Genomic DNA, 8,495 nt, shown 5'->3' with positions numbered 1-8,495 from the left:
TCTCAACAGAAGTGGAAACACCGATGACCTACTTTCCTTTCTTCTTCTGATCATTTCCCGTATTCTTCATCGGACATCTTGATGAAAAATGACCCATCTCGCCATAGTTAAAACACTTGACTTTACTCAAGTAATTTTTCTTTCCCTTCATTCGCGCTGCAAGTGCCATGTCATCATCTGAAGCCTTCTTCTTCGAATGAAGATCCTCGTCTCGCAACTATTTCCAAATGAATTCATACCACATCCTATCCCATTTTGGCAGCTTCTCCCTAGAAACAATCGCTTTGATGATGGTTTTCCAATCCTCGGTGAACCCTCCCTTCCAAGGAAATCCTTACCATATCTCCATCTGAGGTAGACACACTAATGGCAACAAGCTCATCTTTGACCTAAGAAAATCTCGTCAAATATGAGTTCACACTTTCACCCTTTATCATCTTGGTGGACTTCAACTTATCCTCCAATACCAATACCTTTATCTCGTTCTTATTCTGGAAGAAATTCTAAAGAGCCATCCACATCTCATGTGCATTTTTCTTCCCGAAAAAATGAGGTATTAGGGCATCCTTCACACCATCTAGGATGATCAATCTCACCCTCGCATCCAAATCTTCATATATTTCCAACTCCTTAGGGTGGGTTGACTTCTTGATCTCTTTCTCGGTGAAATACTAGAGTTTGTTGACCTGCAAGACCAAATTGATCCTTTCCTTCCAAGGACTATACTTGGAAAACCCCTCCAAATTGTCCTCATACCAGAGACTTGCATGCAACTTCAACATTGTAGTTAGTGCTTCACTTACAATGTGACCAACTCCCTCTCACGCTATACTTCGCTCGCACAAATTTGATTTACTTAGTTCCAAAGTAGCTTAGACACGCTCGGATACTATGTTGAATTACCATGACCTTGGGTCTAGGTTAGAGCCTTAAAATCACTGATGCTACCAAACCAAGAATCTCAACCATAAACTACTTTGCACAACGGAAATATAAAGAAGCAAATCACATATGCACAAATATACACAGTTTTTAACAAAATTGTACAATATGTATAATCCCAATCTTCATTATATTAAACCAAATATGAATAATGCAACAGCTATGGTATACAATATACAATGGTAAACAAAACTACGCAACTGTTGTTGGGAAAAGTATCCAATACGGAATGACCCTATCCCACTCTAAGGGTGATAGTACCTCAGCAACAACTGAATGCAAAGCTATTCAAGATTACTTCTTTATGAGATGAGAGAGAGAAGAGAAGGATGATCTACTAACCGTTATCTTGCGCTAATAGTCGATCCAATCCTCACTCCTTGCTGCTTGCTCCTAGCTCCTTGCTCTTTCACCAGCCCAGCTACACAAAGATCCTGTAAAAGCACAAGAAAAGGAAACTACAAGAAGCATACATCCATAATCGATTCAGGGATTAGCATAAATCAAATATACAAGCATCAATTCACCATAAAGACACATGCATATAGAAGAACCTCAAATGCTTTATTAATAGAAGAAGCAAAGTTCTGAGAGAGTTACAACCATAATAGGCCCAATCCAGCAACACCTCCCAGCAGAAAGAAATCTCCTCTTCACCTCCTTCAAAGCAATCACCCAATAGTTCTATACACAAACCAACAGCACTTCTTTACTTGCACAAAATTCCAGCCTCCCTAGACCTCATGAGAGAGCTCTATATATAGGAGATTTGGAGAAAGGATGAGTCAGCTTGAGGCTGGCATGAAGCTGACTAGTGTCCTCTCCCACTTTAGTTAAACTTTAGTTCTTGAGTCCACTTGGAGATTCTTTCTTCCACTTGGAGATCAAGACCCTCTTACTCATCACAAGGCGAATTCCTTAACCCAAGTGTCAGTTTGGAAGCTTCCTGGGCAGTTGACACCTTGCAGAATGACTGTGCCACTTGGCCAATCTCGCCCAGCGCAGGTAGCCTTCATTAGATTTGACATTCAGCGCAGGTACAGAGTGGAGCAGTTGACATTCAGCGCAGATGCTTAGTGGAGCAGTTGACATGATCCAGAAACAGCTTGTTTTTTAGTGTTTTCAGGTGGAGAACTGATTTTCAGTGCTGTGGTTTGCTGACCTTGTTCCTCTAAGGGTAAGAACAACATGTTTAGGGACTTTGGATCCCTCAGATTATTGACATTTCATGCTCCATGCTGTTAGGCACAAAAATGTCTATAACAGCAACTTCGATGTCGTATCTTGTCCTATCGGTCCTTCGCTTCCATACTTCTCACTAGTAGTGCCTTAGTCCATCAATCCCACTACACATCAAGACTCCAAGAGGGTTTCCACATAACAACGTTGCAAGTCACTTCTGCTACATGTACACGGGCTCATCAAACTTCTCTCTAGGCTAGCCAATCCCTGAGCTTCAATCTGGCTTCTAGTAGCCTCTTTCGTCCATCAAAGAGCTACTCATAAGTCTGCAATATTCCCCCAATCATGCACCAAGAATGTCCTTCTTGTATTCTTCTTTAGGGCTACTTTGGGTAGTCAACACACTGCCCTCTAATCAGATCAATGGCACCCAATCATGTCACTGTCAATTCTTCTCCTAGGAAGACTCTTCACCTCCTCGGAAGATCCTCCACATGGCATCAACAGACTGCTCTGTCACAATCCAATCCTGTCAAGACTTTGGCCGAACACTCCTCCACAAAATTTTGTTGTCCTCCACTATTTTCTTGTTGATCCTGCAATTCTGGTTAGGGCACAATATGCATCCCTTAACCTTCCACGTTGTCAGCTAAAACTAGCCTTTAAGGGTTGCAACCTACCTTGGAGAGTCTCCTCTTATTCCACGCTATCCTATGAAGGTTCTATCCACCTCAACACAATCCTAGAATACCTCCAACTGCTTGCTATGGCCTACAACCTAACACAGCAGTTTTTTGTAGCTCTTGCCCCCCTCCAAAATATGCTTAAACAACTCCTAAATAACAACGTAGTGTCCCTCTTCTCCTCGGCCTAGTATCCCAGCACTTCGACCCTCAATACATCTAGCTTCAAACTTGCTTTGACCACAAAATAGTCCCTTGACCCAGTCCACACTCATGTCTAGCACTCGGCCTCGAAACATACCTATCCACGATATCTTGAAGTAGACCTTCTTCCATGTTGTCCCTTGACTTCTCTTTGTTGCGGTTGGCCTCCAAATTTTAGAGCTATCTTGGATGAATGTTGCATAAGATGGATGTGTAAATGAAATCGCTTCACCCTCCTTTTATATCCATATGAGGGGCTCCAACTAATTATTGAAGAGACCCATCTATTGGATAAATTTTACATCAATCCTACATGACTTGAAAACCAATAATTACTAGTCAACTTCATAAATTCATAACTTCGTTTCTAGAGCTCCAATTTGAGTGATATTTGGAGAGTTGGAATCGTCTCTCCAAGCTCTATCACCTCAAATTTTTACAAGCTCAAATTAATCATAGTTTTAACCCAAATCCCGATGGGTGAAAACCCCATACTTGGGTTCCAAGCCCACAAGATGACCTTGTCGTGCTTCGCCCTCCAAACCCTAAACCATAGGGCTTGGACTACCTCCCAAGCTACATAAATCAACACTCCCTCTTAGTGAGGGAGGTACTTCTAATACTTGAAACAAAAAGAGGAACATGACAACTTGAAAAATGTTTAAATAATCATCATTTAAAAAAATTTGTGTATCCTCGGGACATCAGAAAATTTAGTGTGCCAAAAATATGTCTTAAAAAAAAAATTGATGTCTTTTAAAATGAGCATGAAAGTGACCAACATTTAAAAAACATTATCCATGCTTAATACTTTCAAAAATTTAAAGTGTAAAAAATAAGCCCTCTAAAAAAAATGGGTTGAGGTTGCATCAATACTTTTCAAAATAAACATGAAAATCACTAACATTAAAAAAAATGTTCATACTTGATACATAAGAAAATTTAAAGTGCCAAATATATGATCCAAAACAAATGCGTATTGTGAATAACCACTTTTCAAAATCAGGTGATTTTCTTGCTACCTCAAAAAAATGGGTATTCACTAATTTTCTCATTTGATCGGTAAGTATGTTGCATCTTAATATGGTTAGTTTACACTTGGCACCACTACACTAGGTGTTAACTTGTTGTTTATTTCTCTTTTTCTCCTATCATCCCCTTTTATTCTATTGAGTCATCTTTGTCCTGACATCGTTGCACTCCCTGGGAATTTTTCAAGGAGACTTCGTGGCCTTCACCCCTAGTTTCCTTTAGGACATTTTACTCCTCCCAGTCGAGTTAGAGTTCATCCTCATAGTCCTCCATTGAGTCCTCATTCTGACTCTAGTTTTTCTGATTATTCTAGTTCTTCCTTTGATTGCATGTCTTCCCAACCCCGTACTGCCACCATGTCAGGCACCAATGTGGTTGCGGGAAACCAAGGTGGTAACCAAGGTAAACCCACAAGCGAAACCTCTACCGGTATAGTCACTCCTACTCCATTACTTCCTTTTATGGTTTGTTTGAGCCTCCCTAATTTTAGCTAGCTCATCAACGACCCTCTTCTCCATGACCCCAGTTGGTCTGCTATGCCTACCAAGATTCCTTCAGACATCCCCAAGTTTGAAGGTAATCCTAGAGAAGATCCCACAAATCATGTTTTCTCATTTCATATGTGGTGTTCATCTAATTCCATCATTAAAGACTCCATTTGTCTTCATTTGTTCCAACACACCCTTACTAGATTTGTTGTTAAATGGTATGTGGACGAACCACATGCCTCCCATTCCACCTTCGTGACTCTGGCTATATTTTTTATTTCATACTTCTAGTTACCCCTCTAATATGACACTGGTACCAAACTCTTGACCTCTTTCTATCAAACTTCTTCCACTCTCTTATCTAACCATGTCCAAGAATGGTGTAGAAGGAGGAGCATCTATAAAGCTCCTGAATTTGAAGACTGTGTCTATATGCATTGGTTCCTTAAATCGATTTTGGGCCCCATTTGTAAAGTTGATGCCTCCCACTTCCCCTAGTCTGAGGAAGATGCGCTCCAAGTAGCTTTGAAATATGACTTTCTCTATGCACAATCAGGATATGTTTATATTGTCATTCGAGATCTGCCTCGACTTGGTGCTGCTAATACACTGGGGGCATCTCATGCCACTGATGGTATCATTGGATCTATTTCACACCCTCCACCTCCACCATATCCTCAACCTCACATGAGTTATGGTAAACCCTGGGGGGACCAGTTTCACTTACACCTATCCCCCTCCTGCTCCTTCCCATGAAAACTCTTACCAAGGTTCAAGCACGTCATACACATATCCCCATCCACATCAGTCGATGCCAGGGCTAGTTTTTCCTTCACCTAGTTTTCACAATGTTGCCTCCAATAATTTATGTCCTTATGCACCGCCTAGTGCTCCATCCCCTCTGGCACCAATTCCCCAACCTCCCATGCCTTATCCACCTCTGCCACAATAAAAACCACCCCCTCAAGGTCAAGTGTATGCTCAACAGAGTGCAACCAATCCCACCAACCCCAAGCAAAAGAATAAGGGGAAGGGAAACCCAAAACAACCATCTCAAGGCAACCAAGGCAACCAAGGTCCACCACCTAATTCCCCTCAAGGTGACTAGCCTACTCTTGCAACCTAGCAATAGGGCGGACAACCCAAGAAAAACAAGGCTATTCGTACGAATAAACCATGTCCTTTTTGTGGAGTTTATGGCAATTGTACTCACGAAGGTCCCATATTGCATCAGATGCACCAAGCATGGGAAGTTCAAGCAGTTGCTTATAGAGGACCTCGGCCTGTAGCTCCACCTCCTCCCCCTCCTACTTCATCACAACCAGTTGTGCTTACCAATTAGGGATATATAGCCACCCAACCCACATAGGGTAATGTAGCTCCTCCACCTACACAATCTAGACTGAACAATTACCAAATTCTCGTGATGAATTCTGATGAAGTCAACACTAAACAAGTCAACCTCTAGACTTGATCATGCAAATACGACAATCCCCTTACAATTTCAATGTCTGATTCTCAACCCATAGTATCCACTAAGCCTTTGTCGTCACCAAATACCACCTTACAGATGCTTCCACCTAAATTTGAGTTTCGCACGAAGATCCCCAAAGGTTCATTACATCAAAATGTTGCTTCTGCTAAAGCCTCCCATACTTATAACATAGTAGATGACTTAACACAGTCTCTTATTTCCATGTCAACATTGGAAGTCCTCTAGACATGCCCATCCCAACGGAAATACACACTCTCTACTTTAGGCATTGTGGATCCTTCTAATGATCATCTGATTGTCTTTGATGTAATAAAGTGGAACATCCCCCCCTTCCTTCCTCAGTTTCCTTTCAAAGACCAGTCTCCATAAAGAATTCCACAATCCAGCAGTATATCATAGATGAAGGTACCTCCACATGTGTGATGAAGGCTAGTGTTTGGAAGCAACTCAGATCCCTTGACCTATCCCCATCAACTATCACCCTTCGTGCTTAGGGCGTTCATCCCTCGCAGCCCCTTGGTTTGTATTGCAACTTTCCTATCACTGTTGACAGCAAGACTGTTTTAATTGATATCAAAGTCATTGATCTTCTATTAGATTATACGATCTTGTTGGGTTGTAGTTACACCTATGCTATGTATGTTGTCGCATTTGTTGACTTTCGCAAGATGTGCTTTCCCCACAATAGAAAGATCGTCACTATCGATCAGTTGACTTACTATGACCCTCAGTATCAGATCTATCCTCATACCATTATCTCATCAATTACTAGAAATACGACTATCACTTCATTTATCGATGTATCTCCTAGAGTCTATAAATATTCCATGCTGCTTAGGGCTTATTATGCCTCACTGCCTACTCCTTCTGAGCCTAGTTCATCTAGTGTTTGCATGCTTCAGGCATCACAAACTACCCATAATTGATCTGGTAAGCCTTCATAGGAGCCAGCTCTTCAACAACCTCCTGCTCCTAACTCAACCCAGCCTTTAGGTACAATTCCTTCTGGTTCATTTCCTTCTACTGGTATCTCTCTCGCTCCTTTTCAGCCTAGAACTGTTCCCTCGGGTTTTAACCATCTCGAAGCAGTTCCCCAGGTCATTACCTTTCTAGTGAGACACCTTTCTTATTCCCACCTCCTGGAATCTATCATATCCCCGTCATGGAAACGTTGAATTTACCTAACATTATCTTCGGGATCCCAGTCTGGTACATTGATCTTCCCATAAACACTCCTCCTAATCAACTCAAACCTTATACAACTTTGACCCTGGATCAACATATTTTTCCTACCCCTTCCTTTGCTTCAGATCCAAAACAACCTCAACAGGAAGCCAATCCTGTTTCAAAATCATCTGGTGAGGGGGGGAAGTCCTAGAAAAGGGGAACCAAAGACAAGGCACCCCAATCAACTCTAGCTCCTCCTAAGCCTCCAAATCCTACTCCTCCATGCGCTTTGGGTAATGTTGTTGGGCATGCTAAAAATAATTTTCCTGAACTTCCTCATATAAAAAATGTGGTGTCTGATACCTTTCTTGACTTTAAGATTCCTGAGGGCCATGTCACCTTGACCGAGTTAGCCAAGAAGAACATATCCTTATGCACGAATCACCCTTGTTCTTTGTGCGACAACTATGGCCATTATTCCCATCATTGTCCTCGTCTCAAATATTTTTTTGATACACTTCAATTGCTTCGTGAGTTAGATGTCACTCTTAGTGATTACACTGTAGGTTTTAATCCCGTACAGAAATTACCTGCATACAAATTCTAAAACATAGAAAATAAACAATGCGAGAGAATAACACATAAAACACATATACACGAGATTTTCCCCTGGATCCCAAAACTAGGACTACCAACTTTATTTTTCATTATGTTCCTTTCAATGTTACAATACATATTTATACATGTTGAAGCATCCAATACCATGAACCAAAAACCATCGCGTCCAAAACCATGGACTAAAAACCATCGCGTCCAAAACCATGGACCAAAAACCATCACATCCAAAACCATGTGCAAAAAATCATGCACAAAACCATAGGTAGGTCTGTCCAACCTAATATAGGGTCCAAAAACAAAAGTATAGAGTGGGGTTACCTGCACCCTCAAACCCCCTGCGACCCCCCCGCTACGCAATCGACACAACAAAGGGGGGGCTTCACACCCCTTCAACCCCCTGGCTAACTACGTGGGCTGGTCATGGAAAGAATATAACACAACCCAACATTCTCCCACTCAAGGATAATTTTAGGGGCGAATGTTCGCCCTTTGGTGAAATTAAGGGGTTTTAAATTTTTAGTGGGTGAATATTTTGTATCATAGTACATTTTTACAAATCACCTCAAATAGCCCACCTTATTTTAAGGGAGAGGGTAAAAAAGGTAAATTTAGCCCTTGAAATTAGGACTTACAACCTTCCATTCGCCCATTTTCAAGAATAGGTTTTATTTAAGTGAATCCATT

The sequence above is a fragment of the Pinus tabuliformis genome, chromosome 8 (genome assembly GCF_031772625.1).
Source record: "Pinus tabuliformis cultivar Carrire ecotype Pingquan chromosome 8, CPIR1, whole genome shotgun sequence".
In the NCBI taxonomy this organism is placed as follows: domain Eukaryota; kingdom Viridiplantae; phylum Streptophyta; class Pinopsida; order Pinales; family Pinaceae; genus Pinus; species Pinus tabuliformis.
The sequence above is the reverse complement of the archived record's forward strand: the minus strand, read 5'-3'. Positions refer to the sequence as shown.